The 16,221-nt window shown below is 30.6% G+C and overlaps 1 protein-coding gene and 1 long non-coding RNA gene across 5 annotated transcripts in view; one reads left to right on the top strand and one right to left on the bottom strand.

Annotated features, from left to right (window-relative positions):
• Positions 1 to 16,221, top strand: part of LOC107456822 (dopamine D2-like receptor) — a 412,581-nt gene that overhangs the window by 228,557 nt on the left and 167,803 nt on the right. The window lies entirely within an intron of this gene.
• The window catches only part of LOC107456823 (uncharacterized), a 63,490-nt gene continuing 56,407 nt past the window's right edge, over positions 9,139 to 16,221 (bottom strand). The window contains exon 3 of the long non-coding RNA XR_011636745.1: positions 9,139 to 9,770. This is a non-coding gene — a long non-coding RNA (uncharacterized lncRNA). The remainder of the gene's footprint in view (positions 9,771 to 16,221) is intronic.

A 16,221-nucleotide genomic window follows, 5' to 3' on the forward strand; every position in this document is an offset into this window, starting at 1 on the left:
CACGTGATCTGAATTTCCAAAATGAATGCACTGTTTAAAACGCTCAATACATCTCGAATCTCTTCTTTTTCGGTACCCTGAAATGGGGTTACTTTGTTACATATTTTTAGTTTCGAGGGATAGTCAGTTTAAATTGCAAAAAAGATAATTTTAACATTTTACTAGTGATGTTTAGTAAAAAATAGTTCTAAATGGTAACAAAAATTTAAAAAAAACTGCAAATGTTTCTGCATCGCCTAGTTATCCTCTTCTGAGGGATAACTTTGGGTCATTAATCTGTCGCCTTAAACAAACTAAAATATTATTGTAGCACAAAATGATATCTGATTCAAGAAATCACAGTCACTGTCACTGAGAATGACAAAAAAATTGAAACAATGTATTTTATTTTGCAATGGAAGCTAATTAATTTCTGAAAATACGAGCGTCACAAAGTTGCCCCACTTGTCACAAAAATAATCTCATTTTACGGTTCTTTTGGAGAAAATGATGATTTCTTACTGAAAAGTTTATCTTACCGGTTTAGTTTCAAGGAAATCTAATTTCACTGAATACAAAAGCATGTTTTCTATAGAATTTTACTATACCCTGTAATATAACCAGTTGTGTTTTACATATTTCTTTTGAGATTGAAATGCTAATATTTTGCATAATAGAACACGCATAAATTTATCCTGAAAACCATAAGATTCATGCAAGATTCTTAATTAAACTTAAGTTTATTACATACTTGAAACATTGATCCAGTTACTAACTTTCCTATTATTCAAAATGAAAGATAAACCACTTAAATCACTGTTGTTTAATCTAAATGTAATAAACTGTTAAGAATTTATAAAATTCTTACAATGGATTACATTCATTCCTAAGTAAAATGAATATATTTCTACAGATCATCCAAATGCTGAGGGGCAAATTAATTAAATGCACAAAACTAATTTCTGAAAATAACACGTAGAATTTGAAATTAATATCATCATTCTACCATATTTTAAGTGGTATATGAACTTCTTAAAATTTAGGCATTCTGAGCGAAATTACAATTCATCTTAGCGTGAACAAAGGAATTACAACAATAGATCTCCTTCACTTTAAGGATATTACTGCACCGTTATAAATTCTTGGATATTATTCCTTTATATTACATTCTTGATATTAATTCCTCAAGATCAAAACAAGGCTTAAGACTTAGAATTTAATATCTAAGTTAACGGTTTACGTAATTTCGTCGTTCCAAGCGTAGCGGGATTTGTAATGCGGGGTCACTGCATTGTGAGTGCAGAAAAATCTCATAAATTTAAGCACAACTAAATAAATATTAGACTGAATATAAAAAAAAAATCTTTGCTATACTGAAAAATGAATTTAGAAATTAATTGAAGAATCTATGGCGTGATTGTTTCTTATGTTATAAAATGCATCAAAATAACTAACTGAATTAATACATTTTTAGGTGCAAAATATATATAAAAAAATAGTTCGTTATTTTAGCTGTAGAAAGCTTTGATAAATAACAATCGTTCAGATAATTGTGAAGAAATGATTTAGAAACAATAACATAGAAGGACGGAATGCTTTAAACAATTTATTTGAAACCTTTGTTAAATGAGCCATTGTCAAACTAAGCATTTTCTTTTTCACGCAAAAAAAATGCTTGTATTTTATTTTCGAAGTAATTTTCTTGGGAATAATGAAAAAAATGAAACTAACCAAATTAGAATAATAAGTTCAATGCGGATGTTTTGATGGGCTTTTAAATTACATAGCGTTCAATGAATGAGAATATGAACTTAATGGACCGTTTGTTATTTCAGAGGTGTCGCTATTATAGAAGGTAGTACTTATGAATGCAGAGTACATTTATATAAGCGTAAGCATTGTAGTTCAATCGTTTAGATGTCAATGTTCCAAAAATGGAGCATAATTTACTGAGCGATTAAAATCGGAATAATATCAGTTTTCATGCATTTAAAATTTACATTATGCAGAGTTGTTACATTTAGTTTGGTTTATTTTCCATCATAAATAAATTTTTTATGAATTTCAGAAATTTGATAAAACTTGAATTATTCTGTCTGTAATATAATTTACCGGAAATCCAATGTTTACAGTAAGCTTGGAATATTTACAAATGTTTAAACATATAATGTAACACCATGTTAGGCATCAAATTTAATATCTAATTTTTAAATTTTGATACCAAAATATTAGTTTAAAACCTAATGATCCATTAAATTTGATAAAATTTGAATTATAATGTTTGTAATATAATTTACCGAAGATCCAATTTTTTCAACACTCTTACAATGATCGCAAATTTTAAATGTATAATATAACCCTAAGTTAGGCATCAAATTTAACATTTTATATTAAAATTTTGATTTCAAAATATTAGTTTAAAACCTTATGTTCCATTTTTGGAACATTGGCATTTAAAGTGTTACATTTTCAGATTTCAAGTGATTCATTGAGTTAGATGTATGTGCTTCATTCAACTGGTGTTATGACACTCATTCAAAATAAATAATGATGTTTAAGTTGGAAAAAAATGGTTGAAAGTGGTTAGGTTCAATTTCTTTTGACATAAATGTGCAGGTTGCTAATAATAGATTTATAGTGACAGAATACTTGGAAAGTAAGACAAGATATGCACTTTTTCATACTCAGTGTTTTTCTCTTATCTCGAAATTCTAACTATTGAAGAAGAAAAAAAACTGCCTGATAAGGTAATGGCTTTCAAGGGGTTGTTATACTGTTTTGTATTATTCGAATTGTATAAAGTTGAAACTTAACACAACAATGATACACAATGATAACACTTCAATAATGATATTATATATATTTTTGCTATTGATAGTTTTTCCTTACTGATGGTGATTTATTGTACTTGATCCATTGTTACCTAGATGATTTGTTACCTAGTGATTGTATAATTATTTTATATGTTCCATTTGCAAATTGTGCTTGCTCACCATGTCTAAGATATGCATAACGGCACTACAAGCAATGGACTTGTTAGAAAAAATTTCTTATTCAGATTATGAAGATCTAGATATTCAGCTGGAGTTCGATGAACCACAAGTCTTAAGTGATTCAGAAAATTTAGAGGAAAATAATTTAGAGCTTCTCATTCCATTCTGTAATTGCAGAATATTCTTGAGTTAAAAGTATTATTCTAGAATATGATGACGAAATTCAAATTCTAGTATTAAGAGAAAATAAACAATGAAAATAAAGAAAGAAAGCTCTATTATGAAATCAAATAATAAAGTGAAATTTGATGAGCTAAGAGAATTGTAATATACGGAAGCAATTTCGTAAAAATAGTGTTATTACATGCATTTTCTTCTTTACGCATTAAAAACAACAATACCAGGAAAATATGTAGAATATCTCGTCAACATACATTCATCTTATATTTTTTAAAAAAATGCTGTAAATGTTAATAAATTTACCAAAATGATATTTTGCACTTTCTTGGTCTTCTAAATGAGTACCATTTTGTTCACCGGTTCATTTTACTAATGCTGGAACAGGGCTGAAGTGATTTTGATCGCATTTATTTTATTTTATAACGGTCGATGAACAGCCGATCCAATTTTTTGAGTTTACGACTACAAATGTTCAACTCCGTAGCCTTTTCATTTTGAACCCTAACCGGAAGAGAAAGGGAGTCCAGGATCAAGTATTGGGAGAAAATTGCCTTCGTGGAGGACTTTTTTGATGAAACTAACCCTCATTTGCATTACATGAAGAGGAAAGCCACGAAAATCAACCACGGTAAGCCTGATGGCAAGGGGACACAAACCTATAATCTGTCCATCACTGATGATATTTTACGTCAGCATTGTGGTCAGTGCAAACCGGATGAAGAATTCATATCGACCTGCCATAGCTGGGATTCGAACCCGGTTTACCTCATTGGAAGACGAACGCTCTATTCCCATAGCCATCACGGATCGATCGCATTTATTAAAAACATTCAATAACGAGAAACATCCATTCCTTGAGCGGAATTCAAACCCGCAGCCATTGACTTCGTAGACAGGCACGATTACCACTTGGTTGACCTTTAGAAACTGTAGTGTAAATTAAAAGTTGAAAAAAGTTGGGTAAGTTGGTCGGTTCTGATAATTCTTTCAAAAATCATCACTCTAAGTTGGTTTATGGTTCAAAATCATATTGTCCGCTGTTTTAATTTTTAAAAATATTGACTGTTTATCTATATTTGATGCATATCTTCCATGATTCTTTCCAGTAATATCTTTTTAACTGCTTTCTTTTTTTTATAAAAAAAATCTTACAAGCAAATACATATATGGTTTCTGAAATTATTATTTCTTTTATTTATATTCAGTCCTTCTTCAAATTTTCTTCAATTCTGTTTTGAATATTTTTCTTTCAACTGTTTGAAAATATTAAAAAGGAGAAAAAGAGAAAAGAATAAAGCGAAGTAAAGAAAAATAATTTAATTGCCTGCATAGAAACATTCTAGAAAACTACAGTGTGACGTTACACTTCATTTTGGAACTTTTTCGAGGCTTTTATATTCCTTTAACTTGAACTATCAAAAGCAAATTTTCAAAAATATATAAAGAAATAAAATTTTATTCTTTTTCTCTTAAGAATTTTAAGGAATAAACTAACATTCTTAACTGTTTTATCTGGTACATTCGAAAACGATATCAGTTTTTAATTGTGATAATTAGTTGAAAGTTATGATTGAAAGGCTTGATTGAGAGACTTTTCCATACATAAAAACTTTAAATTTTAATAACAGTGATGCCGCTAAAACTATTTTTTGTTGAAGTTAAATTTCTAATGGTTGCCTTAACATCCTAATAATTTAACATTTATTACCGTGATGGTTTAATGTAGACAAAAGAACTGTTCACGGGGTGATACGAAACGAAGCTAATCGGTAAATGAACATAGCATTTACTTTAGCTCACTAAAATGCTACAACACATAAAGATAGATCTTACCGAATTAAAGAGAGATCATGATACATATCTTACGGATTACAAAGAAATGCAAAGTGTCGATATGTTACGATTATCTCCGATGTTACTTATTTTTAAAATATCTTATAAAGGAAAATTTTCTGATTATTTTTCTTACTTTCAGCCTTTCATCCCTTCAGTGGCTCAATAAATGAGTACCAAGCATGCTTGGGAACTAAACACTGGGGGTTTCGCGTTCGGCTGACCACCTAACCGGAGCATCTGCTCTTGCACCCCAGAGCCCAAGGTCAAGAAAACTGAGAGGGGCACAGTAGGCCTTGGCCCTCTATGGGCTGTTGCGCCTCTGAGTTTAGTTTATTTTTCGTACACTAACTAAATGGAGGAACATTACAAAACAGTAGAAATAAAATTCAGTTAATGTTAAGAAGCAGTGCCTGGGACACTCTTAATTTATAATTTTTTAAACTTTAATCGTGAAAGACATATTTTATAAAATAAAAAATACATGAAGTTTAAAAAAAAGACAGGAGTGATAAGTTTTACAAGTTACTTTTTAACCATCTTTATTCAATGCCATCTTTTGAAACATACACTCACGCAATAAAGTATGTTCAATATATTTCAGTAAATCGGAGTCTGAAATATCCGAGGGATTTTGGTTCTGAAATGATAACCATTACAATAAATGAACGCAATAACAGAATTAACGTAAACGCAAATTTCAAGATAAAGTAATAAAAGATCCAGTAGAGTACTTTCAGTGAGAAAATGTCTTTACCCAACGGTAATTATAACTTTATGCATTATCTTCTTCCACTGACTTGGGACTTAAAAGCCTCAACAATGCAACCAATAACAGGGAAAATCGATTGCATTTTGGGGGAAAATCAGGGATATGAAAGATTCATATTTAAATATTCCATACGAAAACTTCCCTAATGGGGAAAAGTTTCAAATGTCTCATATAATCTGCATGAAGTCAGCTTTACTAATGCGTTTCGCAGTAATCTGATAAAAATTCACAGTTGAGTTTTCAAAAGTAGTTTTTTATATGTTTTAATGGACTATTTAATGCAAATGCTTTTGACTAACTGAATTAATGCTGTTTTGATTCTTTTCATTTTTATATAAAATTTTGAAAACTATTCAAGCAAATGTACTGAAATTATTTTGTAAGGAAAAACTGAATAATTTAGAGAATTCCGCATCACCATATAAAATTTTAATCGCAGCTGTTTACAAAAGAGAATTTCGCTCGGATTTAAATCCGAATAATTGAAACATTTGTTTCAATTACGAAAGTTTGGCTGCTTTTTAAGTGAGAGCAATTTAGAAAACTTTTAGCCACTAATGCAGTCTTGTTTACTACATAAACTTTTAATATCAAAATGAGCTTAATTCCTAGAATATTGAATTATTTAAAGCTATGAAAGCAACTTAAAATTTATGGTTATATATCTTTTCACAGAAAATATGTACCAAACTTAATGTCTCCTCATTTAGTCGATATTTTAATAACTTGAAAGTAGTTTAATTTATTTCTTATTTAAAGTTAAAATTGTAATTAAACTAAATTGCTCTTACAAACAAAATATAAAATCTTTATAAAGGCAATATGTATATGGTTGATTCTAAAACCGGGTGTGACAATTTACAGTAATTGCACGGAAATCTAATATCATACAGCAAAATTATGATTTTTAAAAGATTAGTTATTGCCATTATTGTTAGTTTCTCAGAATGATTTTATGCTGGATTTAACTATTATATACATTTAAAAATGTATGCTGAGTTTCAAATTGCCATTTTCCTGGCTTCGTATCACTGATATTTTCCATAATCAATTACTTTAAAATTGCATAGACATTTTTCTCAGTCTAATTTCTTACTTCTAAAATGTTAAAGGCATTTTTGTAGTAAGTGTACATGGAATGATTTCAAAATATTTTGTAAAAGTAAGTTTTTCTGTCATTAAATTTTACATCACATGCATATATATCAGTTTTCTTGATCACTTACTTTCATTTCTCTATCATCTACAAGATTCTATTGCTAATTTCTTTTTATTTAAATGCTAAGCCATTTTGTTAAAATGAATCGTCGAGTAGGAACAGAGAAAAATCTATTTCAAGACATTTTAAAAAGCAAGTATGCCATTTTCCTGCCTCCTCTAAATCATTCATAAAATTAACAGAAGTTTTCAGTCAGCGCTCTATTTTAAACCCTTGTTCTTTAGAGCACAAATTAAAATCTTAGACCTAAATGCAGAAGAGTATGGAGCTAAAATAAAATGTTAGCCCTAAAAGTCGAAGAACATGGAAGTAAAAGTAAAATGGTATTCGAAAACGTCGAAGAACATGGAAGTAAAAGTAAAACCTTAGGCCTAAAGGAAGAACGTGGAAGTAAAAAGATATAAAACTATAAAATGCCAATCTTGACTTTTATTTCCTGGCACTTCAGCGGCAGGAAATAATTATAAACTGCATAATGTTTGTAAACTGCATTACTTTCTACTCGCTATAAGGTATTAATTAGGGTTACCAAAAATATTTAAAAAAATAAGAACTATTTTGAAGATTTTAAACTTAAATTTTATTCAAAAGTGTAGTGAATCACCATTATAAAATAAATAAAAAATAAGAAAAAATGATTTTCCAGTAAGGATTATTATAATCACGTTAGCCTTCAGTTAGTTCAAAAATTTTAGTACGAAAAGGGTGATTAAGATTAAGAAAGAGAAAATTAAGATTAAATTTACATCCATTCTTATAACTTTTATTCGTATTGTAATAATAAAATAATTTCGTGGTATATATGTCTATGACTCCAGAACTAAAATTATAAAATTTAAACAGTGCCAAGGAATAATTTTGGTCACCAATTCAAAAATTTGTTCTAACATTATGTTATTTGTTCTTAATTACATTTTGTCATTTGTTCTAACAATGCTCAGGAGCGAAGTGTAAAAACTATTTTAAATCGTTTTTATTATTTTTTTGTAGTTTACAAAATGCAAATTAATTACTTTGACCTACTTTTCCAAGTGATCAACTTCTCAAAACATTTTCAAGAGTCGCAGACTTTAATCGCAATTACATTTCATAATTTTGTAATTATGGTCTCAAAAACTTTTGCCTATGTTTTCTTTCGCACTTATTGGAATAAATAACTCACACGATAACTTAAAGTCTTATTATATTTAGTTAACACTTAAATTTTATTACATGGAACAGAGGCGTTGGAACGAAATCTATCAAATGCGAATGTTCATCAATGCGTACAGTTTATTAAAACTCGTACATAATGAATTAAAAATAGCAATTTTTAACCTTTTTTTACATTTTCAAAATTGTATTTAACGAAAAATAATTTAACCAAAATATAAAAACGTATACTTCAGTAAAAGTCGTATGAAATTTATTTTGCTGAATAACAGATTCAGGGATAAAAATCAATGTTTTTTATTTTATTTTAATATTATGAAGTCTCAAAGTTTTTCCAACCAAACTAAGTACTTTGCCACGAGGATATATATAGAAATAAATCGATGACATCATTTTAAACAAAACAAAAATTTCAATAAATAAACTTTTTCCCTAAGACCTTATGATTAAGTTCCAATGCAAGTTTTTTATGACTCTCATCAAATGTCGAAGCATATGCTTCACGATATTTTCAAATAATTTATGGAAAAAAAGAAAAATATGAAACTCATCTTTTCAAATAAAACTCTTAAATTACAGAAGAAATAACAAAAATGAATTGTGACGTGAAAGAAATTGAAAAGAGAAAAGGGGACCACCCGGAGGCTTCGTGAGTTTTGGAAGCAACTCCCCCCCGAATGTATCATTCCCTTTTCAATACTTACCAGAGACAGAAATCTTTATTTTTATTTTGGAGAAATTTGCGTTTTGCCCTCAAACGCTGAATTTCAGCTCATTTTTTTTTCTTCTTGGATTTGCGAGAGGAAACATTGAGCTTTGTAGATGATGCACTTTTATGGCTTCCGGGCCTAGTGTCTAAATTTGTTCACAACTCTTGTAAGAAGAAAATGTCATAGAAAGAAAAAAGAAAGTTGTTTTTGTTTGCGTTAGAATGCCTTTCTTTGTTTTATTTTGATATCAAACTCGATTTTTGTAAATATATTGAAGATATGCGCGAGTTGACTGGAAACTTGTTTTTATCCCTTTTTTAGCTTTGAGTAAAGAAATGGTGCCCTCTTTGTTTGTTTTGTGTTGTTATGTTTTTGAAATTTTTGTCGACAATTTTCAATTTTAGAGTGTTTTATTTTTAATATTTTCTTAAAAAATGGAACTAAATGCAATAAAAGTACAATGAAAAAGTTTCAAATGCACCAAAATACACATCTTGCTTTTTTTCTTTCTTTTATATATAAAAACTTGCGTTTATTGAAATTCGAAGAAATTTCTCTCCTGTATTTACTCTCAGAAATAAAAATTTCACTTCCATAGATCCAGTAATCATTGAGCTGTATTTCATTAATTTGGAGAATTATCACTTGGTTTGTGGCAAAACGCCAATGACAAAAATATTTTCTCAAATCGAAACCTCATCCTAATGCATTAAGGGAGATTGTAAACTTGAATGACGAAACTAGAATAAAAACTAGAAGATCGAAAATAGAGTGACGGAACAAGTCGTCCATCTGTATGGTAGTCAAAGAGTTGGCAGCGTTCCATGAAGATCACTGGTTCGAATCCTACTTCAGGCATGGGTGCAATTTATTTGTTTTATCTGTTCTTCTTGTGTTGCTTGGGCAACAGTGATCCACCTCCTATATTGTACCTACGATAAAGTGCTTATTAGAAAAGTTAGATAAATTAAAGGCAACAAAGTTTTTTAATTACTTATTTTTTTATTAAAAGGAATAAAATGACGGAATATTAATTAATTTTGACAAAATTTGTTTTCTCGAGGAAGTGACGACGTATTCAATCGAACGAAACGAAACTTTAACGAAATTTTCGCTCGAAGCCTATACCATGAAACGGTTTCGCCACAAAAGAAGAAATTTTCGTGAATTTTTATAATGGATGTTGGCAACAAAGAAGGAAAACTGAATTATCATTTAAGTATGCAGACATAAGCACAAAAAAAGCATCTAATAAGAAACATTCATGAAATAACATTTGCTGAAGAAAGCAATATCAATATCTAATATGAGCGCATTCAATTACATTAAATAAATCTTTAATTCATATATTCCCTGGGTGACGTTCTTTAAGCCATTGTTTAATATGTATAACATGATTTCTTCGAGTTTAAAAATTTACAAGTGTGTGTGTAATGTTTCTTCAACAGCTCACTTTCATGCTGCTGATGTTGAATAACGTTGCTACAATTTCAGTCTAATTTAAATCAATAATTTTAATATATTTTCTTTATTTGCTTTTTCTTCGACTCTTATAAAAGATAAATGTAACCATTTTTCCAATTCGGGTGGTTGTTAAAAACTGACACCAGTGATATTTATAATTATGTTAACAGGTACTACAAGAACTGGTATAGTAGGTAATTAATATACTGATATATATAATAATAGATTTTAGATCATATGATTTCTCGGCTCGCAGCCCAAGACAAAAAAATTATGATTCTTTTCCATTGATAGACCAACATAAACGTGATAGTTACCATCTTGAATTTCCATACTAACCACTAAACAGCTTGATGGGACCAACAAATCTGCCCAACATCTCAAGTTAGGAATTGGCGCTTTTTCATGTTTGGTCAACATGGCATATCCATATCAACTTCTATAATGGGCATATCAAGAACATATCAATCCTTATAATGAGCCAACAAAAAAAAATTCCATCATAATCCAACCTACTTTACTGGTTATCAATATAATTTTTCATCACAAAATATCACGGTTTTTGTTGGCACCATCAAGACTGCCCAACACCCCGATATTTAAAATGACTCAGATTTATGTTGGTCAATCACACTCTCTTCGCTTCGGCTTTGGTGAGCGGGGGCGTCATTCATTGCAAACAGTGGATCTTACTTTTACAAGAAAAGATCCACTGTTACTTTGATAACAGTGGATCGACGCATGGTGAGATAATCAAGCGATAATTATTCTTGCTGCTCACCACAGCAAGCGAAGAGAGTGATTTCACCATTGCTGGTTTATTCTTTATCTCTCGGTTAAAAGAAAATAGACTTTTAATTTTACTGGTATATTCCGTTAAATGAATGTTCAATTTATTTAACAGACAATTGGTATTTATAACAAAACAAATCGATATTTGTAAAATATAGTTTTTATGTTAGCATTACTTTATATATATGTTAAAAAATATTAGGCACAAAATACTGGCAGCATGAGATGAAGAATACATTATTATTCATTGTGAAATAGTTTATCATTTATGGTTTATTTTAACTTATTCTATCATGAAATAAAGAATGAAGCTCCGATATTAATAGTAAGCATAACTTGGTAGGTTACTAAATGTTAAAATAATGCGTCCCATCATCAAATGATGGGTGTTGTTGGTTCACCAATACCAAGCATCTTTTGATGGTTGACCATATTAAAACAACATTTTCCATCATAAAATTATGAAAGTTGACCCAAAAATTTTGAACATAACTTTTCGGTTGACCATCATAGTACTAAAGCAATATTTCCATCATGAAAAGTTGGAATTTGTTCTCCAAAGAATTTCTAACATAACCATGTTGGTTAACCATCATAGGGTAAATTATTATTTTCAACACGAAATGATGGAAGTTTCTTTCTCCATCAAAATCCGTTACCACATGATGGGAATTGTTGTATGATGGTTACCATCAAATAATGTTGGGCCATCAAGAAGCCAACATTAACCATCAAAATATCTTGATGGTTTCATCAAGAATTTGGTCTTGGGACAAGAGTAATGGTAACCAAGTGTACACAAACCAAGGGTTTCCCAGGTTTCCCAGTGTTTTACATTTTTATTTTAAAACGAAATCAAATCTATACTGAAATATATTCGTATCCAATAAGCTAACAAAGCAAGTTCGACAGTTTTTCAAGGTTTTGCTTTCTAATGGGTTTGTTTATTATAAATTAAATAGATAAGAAACTGTATCTTTTTTTAAACCACTTTTAATATTTTTGTAAAATTAAATTGTTTTAATTGCGATTGCAAATACGTAAGCAAGCATTTTGCAAAAAATTCATGGTATTTTCAAGAATTTCTTTACTCAGTAATGCTAACAAACTATTAAATACTAAGATTTAGAATTTGTAAACAATAAAATTTTATATTGCATTTTTTATTAAGGCAAAGAAAAAAATTGCAATTTATTTGCTTGCTTATAATCAACTTTAATGCATTAGAGAAAAACATTTAATTTAATTTAATGAGTATCCAAAAAATAAGTTCTGTATGTAAATTGAAAATATATAGCATCAGAAATAAATCAACAAAACTGGAAATAAGTTTTAAGTATATGGAAGCAATTTGAAAGGCCTTAGTTGAAAAAAAATTATCTGGCTTTTAAAATGCATTTAAACATAAAGTGAAATTCGACTTAAATGTGTAATCGAAGTTATTTGTTAATATGTTGTTTCTATTAAATATTTAATTAAAAAAAGGATAACCGTTTTCATACTCAATGAAAAAATAAAATAACGTAGCTAAAGAAATAAAAAAAATTTTCCTGGAAAAAAAAGAAAAAACTCTTTATAATTAAATTATTTTTTAAAATAGAAAATATTTGTACAAAAGCAGGAAACAGAGAAAGAAGATTATATTTTCGAAAAAATATGCAGTTACATTCAATGAATTAGTGCTCTGTAAGGTCAAATCACCGTTTTATGGTGAGCTGTATTCAGGCAGTGATTAAACTGCTGCAATAATAAGTTTTATCTAATCGTAAATAATTTTTTATAATTTATCGTGTGCGCACATTATGCTACAAATTACCTTAGAAAAATTTAGGAAAAATTTTACTAAGGTATATACACCGAAGAGTCATTACATTATGACCACCCTGCTAATAACCACCCTGCTAATGACCACCTTTAGCCCTCAAAACTGCTAGCACCCGCAGTGGCATTGATTTCACAAGGTGCTGATAGGTAGTCTGAGGTATCTGGTACCAAGCGCTCACCAAATGGTCCTGCAATTCCCTCACATTGCGAGGAGGTAGCGTGGCAGCAAGAATTTGGTTTTCCAAGTAGGACCACAAATGCTCTATTGGATTAAGATCAGGTAAATTTGGGGGCCAAGACATGACTTGAAAGTCACTGGAATGTTCCTCGACGATTCGACCCTTATGACATGGTGCATTATTCTGTTGGTAAACACCATCCCCCACAGACTGTTGCAGACAGGAAAAACTGTTGCCATGAATGGGTGAACCTGATCTGCAACTGTGTTCTAATAGCTTACAGACGTCAGGGATTGTTCTATGAGGATTATCGGTCCTAATGTGCCCCATCTTTATATATATATTTCCTCTGTGCGTGTGTTTGTCACTGAACTCCTCCTAAGCGGCTGGACCGCTTTAAATAAAATTTTCTGTGTACCTTCAGAAGGATTCGAGAATGGTTTAAATTCACAATTAGGTCCAATATCAATTTTTTTAGTTAATTTTTTATTGAGTGGGAAAAATTCTACTTCTTAAAAGTTATACTTCTTATGCGACTTCCATCAAGAAAGCGTTAAACGTTTAAAGCTACATTTTCATTGGCTGGGAAATCACGTGGTAGGATCCAGTTTTCCCTCATTCATTTCCATATTGTTTTGGTTCTCACTAGCATAAAAATAATAAAAGTCATAAAACTTTTGTTTTTCTGTAAATATTTTTTTAGTTTGTTTTGATACACATATAATTTAATAGGGAGCAGGAAAAAGAGTCGTTGAATAGAATTTGTAATCTCGTGTTATTATTGTGTTTGAAAAGTTTTGAAGTGTGCAAATGGACAGCGTGTTTATTTCACCGAACAGAATGCACTACAACAAGCTTTAACAGCTCCAAAAACAACTCTTACTGAATTTTTCAACCTTTGTAATCGACAAGATATTGTTGGTGAATTTACAAAGGCATTAATGTATACTGATGTTCCTAAATTTTTTACATGGAATAAACAATCAAAAAGTTGGGAACCACGGAAACGAGGCACTCCAGTCCCAGGATTTGCCGACATAGTTATGACAAATACTTTAGGACGATTATATACAGTTCTTCCTAAGCAACGCGAATGCTTTTTTCTGCGTTTGTTATTGGTTAACGAAAAGTCAACGGTGCTTTATACGGCACTTTATTTGATGCGTGTCGTGAGTTACATTTATTGGAGGATGATAACCATTGGGACCTCACACTTGCAGACGCAGCACTGAGTTCATCTCCACAGCAAATTCGTCAATTATTTTCAATAATATTGACAACGTGTTTTCCGTCTGAAGCATCTGCTCTGTGGAATAAATATAAAGACTCAATGAGTGAGGATATTTTGTATCGGATTAGAATTACTAATCAAAATCTCAGTATTGAATTCTCCGCAGAAATATATAACGAGGCATTAATAATGATTGAGGATATTTGTTTTCTTATTTCGAACATGCCGCTCATGAATTTTGGTATGCCAGCGCCAAGCAGCAGATATCATCAACAGCGACGTGAACACCAGTTCGATATGACTTATCTGGCTACTTTTGTTGCTAACAATGAACGATTGCTTACTGCTGAGCAACGAAATGATCAAATTAACGTGTCAATTGCAGCACAACAAGGTGGATTTTTTTCTCTGGACGCACCAGGTGGCACTGGTAAAACATTCCTTATCTCACTAATACTTGCGCTCATTCGATCTCAAAATCATATTGCATTGGCAATTACTTCATCAGGCATTGCAGCAACCTTACTTTATGGAGGAAGAACAGCACATCCAGCACTTAAATTACCTTTGAATATTCATACCAATACCGAATCAATGTGTAACATAAAGAAGCATTCAGGCATGGCTGAAGTTTTGAGAAAATGTAAAATTATTATCTGGGATGAATTTACAATGGTCCACAAGCATTCGCTTGAAGCTCTCGACAGGTCCCTAAAAGATATCAAAGATAATACTCGGCTTTTTGGTAGTGCTCTACTGCTGCTTGTCAGATCATGTTTGAAAGAGTCTTATCTGTGGCGAAGTGTCAGTAAATTATGCCTTACTCTTAATATGCGTGTTCAACTTCAAAATGATCCATTAGCGTCAAGATTCTCTGAACAACTGTTAGACATTGGCAATGGTAAAATTCCATTCTATGAAGATACACAATATATTCGACTCCCACAGAATTTTTGCAACATGGTGCCTACCAAAGAGGAGTTAATAAAAAGTATCTTTCCAGATTTGCCACATAATTATACTAATCATGCATGGCTACGTAAACGAGCTATTTTGGCCGCAAAAAATTTAGATGTTGACGCAATCAATTTTAAAGTACAACAATCATTGCCTGGGTAGTGAATCCTGATGAAGTTGTCAATTATCCTGCCGAGTTTTTAAATTCACTGGATTTACCTGGAATGCCACCCCATAATTTGCGATTGAAGATTGATTCACCTATAATTTTGCTTAGAAATTTGAATGCTCCAAAATTGTGTAATGGCACGCGACTGGTCATAAAAAAAATCATGGGTAACATTTTGGAAGCAACTATTTTAAGTGGAAAATTTAAAGGTGAAGTTGTACTTATACCGCGGATCCCAATGATTCCTTCAGATTCGCCTATACCATTCAAACGTTTGCAATTTCCAATCCTCTTAGCATTTGATATGACTATTAATAAGTCACAAGGTCAAACAATGACAATTTGTGGCTTAGATTTAGAAAACCCGTGCCTTTCTCACGGTCAATCATATATTGCGTGTTCCAGAGTTGGAAAACCCTCGAATTTGTTTGCGTATGCTCCTGAAGGATTAACCAAAAATATTGTACATCTAATGGCATTACGATAACTTAAGTTTTTTTTAATTGAAAAAATATATCTGTTATAAAATAGTTTAAGTTTTCACTTTTTTACCTTTAATTAAAATAAGTTTAAGTTTTGATTTAAAACAACCTCTACATTTAACTTCACTGATAGTATACACATACTCACACGCTATCGATTGGTCGAATTGTGATAAGATATATGTAATGACGTTAGATAATATGATAACTTTTTAATAAAAATTTGCATCAAAACGATCCAGATTGTTACAGCTTATTCAAAAAAATTTGAAATTTTCCAATTAA

Source organism: Parasteatoda tepidariorum, chromosome 5, assembly GCF_043381705.1.
Source record: "Parasteatoda tepidariorum isolate YZ-2023 chromosome 5, CAS_Ptep_4.0, whole genome shotgun sequence".
Lineage (NCBI taxonomy): Eukaryota > Metazoa > Arthropoda > Arachnida > Araneae > Theridiidae > Parasteatoda > Parasteatoda tepidariorum.